The 4,774-nt window shown below is 45.6% G+C and overlaps 1 pseudogene; it reads right to left on the reverse strand.

Annotated features, from left to right (window-relative positions):
- Window positions 1-208: 208 nt before the first annotated feature.
- LOC121789406 lies at window positions 209-2,472 on the reverse strand (annotated as a pseudogene).
- Between the last annotated feature and the right edge of the window lie 2,302 nt (window positions 2,473-4,774).

Below are 4,774 nucleotides of genomic sequence, written 5' to 3' on the forward strand. Positions count from 1 at the left end.
ATTGTGAGTCATAAATAATGCTAAAAGTTTGAGATTTCCACCTCTATTCTGAATCAAAAGCAGAAGCATAACCAATAATGCTTTTCCTCTCTACACACCAAATGGAACAAAGAGATGATCCATTCATAACGCAATAATGTAGTACTACTACTATCTAATTCATTCACTAAACCGATTGAGAAATGAAAATAAATAATTAATTAAATAACAAATCCTACACCAACAATTCTAGAGAGTTAAACCAAAAAACCATTATATTGATGACGTTTGTGCAAGAACCTCATTAAGCATTTCATCCTCGCCATTCACGCTTCTAAGAAGCTCTGCATCATTCTCCTCTACACTGGAGAAGTCCTGTCTCTCAAGTTTCGCATGAGCTGCGACGAAAATGAGCTTCTGTACCTTGTCAAACCCTAATCTCGAGGCTCCTTGCCCTCCAAACAATCTTGTGAATGACCAATCCCACTTTATCCCACTTGAGGTTGCCTGAAGGAAAAGAAGCCTCACTGCAACTTTACTAAGTGATTTAAATTCTTTAAGACAAGTTTCCCACACAAGCCTACTACTCTGCGGATGAGCAATCTTCATCTTCCCGGTAACAGGATCCTGCTGCTTCAGCTGAAACTGCCTGTGCATACAGTGGCTCCAAACCTTCAGATCTCCACTTCATAAGCTCCATTAACGCGATATGAGCCTCCTCCCCTGCAACGAGGCGGGGTAATGAATTGTTCAACGTCCTGCTCTTGCTCGTGTGTCAAGCACTTGAAAGGGGGGAGGTACTTCCCACTCGCGTCCCTAACCAAATACTGCGGATCAAGAATGAAGGCAGCTGACCATGCAGGGTGGTAGTTTTTCTTAAACCGCCTTTCGACTATCCTCTCAACAGGCCCTCTGCTACATTGCATTTGGTGCACCACTCCTTGATTTTAGACCTCATCTGCTCCCAGAGAGGAAGGCATCTCCCAACTAAAGGCCTCTCTGCCTCAACCTCTTCGGCCATCGATATTAGCAACTTTATCAATGAATGAGCAGCCTCTACTTCATTCCAAAATCCAACATCCTGAACAACACCAGCCACTTCTGCAGCAGCAAGATCCTCTAAGCAAGCAACTTTAAATGTGTCATCCAACACAACTAAACGAAGAATTTGTTGAGCATGTTAGGACACCTTCCAACATGGCAATAAAAGGACCTGAATTCTTAGAAATATCACGTTTAGTAGTGGGGACTGTAATAAAGGCAGGAACTTCAACCCCTTGCAACCTAAACTTGAGGAAAGAATTCCTAACCTGCGATTGAGAGTTAATCAAATTTGCGATTTTCATACACTTTTCGGTTACACTCACAAATAGTGGAAGCTCTTGAGTGAAGTCCTTGATCAAACTACAGAATCCCTGAATCTGACAAGATAAATTAACCATCCAATTATTCTGGTGTTCTAAGCTTTTCAGTGCTTTCCCTTTATACCTATCTGCAACGATGCCTACACATCTATGTGCATTGCCACCACAAATATATCCAACGGTCTCCCACAAGACCTCCTCGGCATGCTGCGATGGCACTGCTTCACCGTTCGAGCAGACCACCTTTTGGAAGACTCTGGTTCCATTAGGAAGGTTAACCATAAATTTGACAAGACGCTTGTCCCCTTCAATGCAAATTTGGCTCTTCCATCCATCAGAAGCAACCTGAAAGAAAGCTGCATCCGGATTCTTGCTTCGGACGCCCTTCTAGCCTCCTCGAACTTGGAATCGAGCCTCGAGCATAGAAGCTCCCGTCTTGACACCTCAGGCATGCCGACTTGTTTAAGAAAAGCCGTGAACTTGGGATGTTCGAGGCTCGAAAATGTCACCGATCCACAGACCTCGAAGAACCAATCAGCTAAGAGGTCAAAGGCCGCATCAACTTGCCTCTTTGCTCAATGCATAAGTTGGTGAGGCCTTGGGGCTCTTGAGCCTCTTCACACTCTCCCTCCAGCATTGCCAATGGCCTCAAATCATCCCTACCACCAGACAAAATCGGAGGCTTCGGACTCGGGCCTTGCAATTGCCTACTTTGGTGAGGCATAAAGCCAATTAATCGAGACGAATCAAACATGTTTATCGGAGACCGTCCAAGGAAGAGTCAGAGCTCCGTTTGCGCTGCGACGAGGGTGAGGCGAGAGGGGGTAACTGGGTGATAGGCTTCAGCATAAAGCTAAAATTGGGGGCAAGCTCCTCTCTTGAGATGCTCGGAAGCAGTTCTTGATGGGTTTGACGCCGAGAATGCAGCATCGCAAAGGGTTGCACTTCAGCTTCACTGATTTTGGGTGGTTGGTGTCGGGGTTTGTGATCAAGATAGGATCGAAATGAGCCCAGTACATGCTCCTTTCCCTTTCACGGCCTTTGTACGGAGCGCCAGTAGCCTCTCATACCGTTTGTTCACGGCCACATCTTCACCGCCTCCACTGGAGATGAGTTTTGCATTAGACATTGACGGAGGCTTTCTTTCTGGTAAAAGGGGACCTGATTCCGGCGGCGGGTCGTCTCCTCTTCGTAAAAATCGGAGCTTTTTAGCTTTTGCTTTAATTCTGTTGGTAGGTAGGGGTTTATGATCGTTTGTATCGCCATTTCTGGCTGAGTAGCTTCAAGTGCGAAGGATGAGTTCTTTTAAGAGGTCGGATTTTGGTTCCACCGCATTCCCTACCGGCGGCGGTGGCCTTGTTCTGCCGGAAGAAAAACACATGAGCAGTTACGATGTTTTGAGGCTAAATTGGAGCTTGAGTAAAAAACAGAGACCGCGAAAAGAAGGCGACATATATATAGACAAGGTGTGAGTGAAGTGGAGTGTTCTTGACTTGTTTGTCTGTGTGGAGATAGAGATAGTGGTGGAGAGGAGAGAAAAACCAAAATAGGGATTTTGATGTGAACAGCAATGAATAAGTGGTCTCTTAACCGTCTCATCTCTTAACTATTCATAGACTCCACCATACTTTTCACTCGTCTTTTAACTAAGAGACATCGCATGCATTCCTCTATCTCTTAATTATCTCATCCCTTAATTATTCATTTAATTTCATTTTTTTCCAACGAATTCAATTAATAAAAACACACTTTAATAAATAAAATAAAATTACAATTTAAAATTCTAAAAAATAAAAAAACACGTAATTAAAATCTAAAAAAATAAATAAATAAGACATAATTTAAAATACTAGAAATTAAAAATTATACACTTAAAAACTACTCCGTCGGCGAATCATCCCCCGAAGGCGGTGGCGATGCACACACATAATTTTGCTAATTTAAAAGACACACTTAAAAACTCTTCCTCCACGGCGTCGAATGCGCGACCCCGGAGCTTCCACGGCGGGCGAGCCGGCCTATAACGCGGGGTGAGCGGCATGCCGGTTAGGGGCGGACAATTTTTTTTTCATTTTTTTTAAATTCAATTTAATTTACTCCTCCCCTCATTATTTTCACACCATTCAAACTCTTCACTCATATTTTCTCTTACTAAAATTTGTGGATTCCATTGGTATTAAAAATGGACGATTTGTGGAATGACGCGTGGAATTCTCTGATTCAAGAGGTGCATAACCAAGCCGACGAGGAGGATGCGGCGCGCGCAGCGGAATTGGCGGAGGCCGCGATCCCTCGTGAGATTATTGCTCGTCGGACCATCCAACGAGACCATAGCGGAGCGCACCAGTGGCTAATGGCGGACTGCTTTGTGGATAACCCCCGTTATCCAACCGAGATTTTCCGTCGGCGTTTCAGAATGTCGCAACGGCTCTTCACCCATATAGCGATGAATTTGGCGGAGCGGTACAGGTACTTCACCCTCCGGAGTGATTGCACTGGCCGGATCAGGCTGTCTACTTTTCAGAAATGCACCGCTGCAATTAGGCAGCTTGCCTATGCCGAGCGGCTGATATGTTCGACGAATACCTATAGATGGGTGAGACGACTAGCCTAACGGTGCTCAGGCAGTTTTGTAGGGGGATCCGGGAAATCTTTGGTCCGGAGTTCCTACGAAAGCCAACCTTTGATGAGTGCCAGAGACTGCTAGATATGCACGGTTCGGTGCACGGTTTCCCAGGGATGTTAGGGAGCATCGATTGCATCTATTGGAGAGGGAAAAACTACCCGGTGGCGTGGAAAAAGCCAGTTCACTACTGGTTTCAAAAGCAAAGGTCCATCGATGATTCTGGAAGCCGTTGCTGACTACCGCTTGCGGATATGGCATGCGTATTTCGGTGTTGCAGGTTCGAACAACGACATCAACATTCTGCAGTCATCGCCTCTCTTCAATGATGAGTGTCGGGGGAGAGGTCCAGAAATCAGCTTTGTAGCCAACAGAACGCAGTATATAACGGGGGTACTATTTTTGACAGATGAGATATACCCTCGTTGGCCCGTATTCGTCAAGACAGTTCGCCAACCGGTTGGACCGAAGAAGAAACAATATTTTGCGCGAAAACAAGAAGCTGCTCGGAAGGATGTTGAGCGAGCTTTTGGTGTGCTCCAAGCGCGATAGGCCATTATACGGTGTCCGGCACGAGTTTGGCACAAAGATGATGTCTCGAATATTATGTTAACATGTATCGCATTGCACAATATGATAATAGAACTGAATGCTTTGCTGCGGAGCGTTGGGCACCGGAAGATGGTGCAAGTTCAAGTCACGGTGTTGCCTCCGTGCCGATACAGATGGGTGTTACACGTAGTTAGGCATGCACAAGGGTCGAAAACCGCCGGTTCAGGGTCATGAACCGGCGGTTCAAGGGGCGGGG

The sequence above is a fragment of the Salvia splendens genome, unplaced genomic scaffold, assembly GCF_004379255.2.
Source record: "Salvia splendens isolate huo1 unplaced genomic scaffold, SspV2 ctg231, whole genome shotgun sequence".
In the NCBI taxonomy this organism is placed as follows: domain Eukaryota; kingdom Viridiplantae; phylum Streptophyta; class Magnoliopsida; order Lamiales; family Lamiaceae; genus Salvia; species Salvia splendens.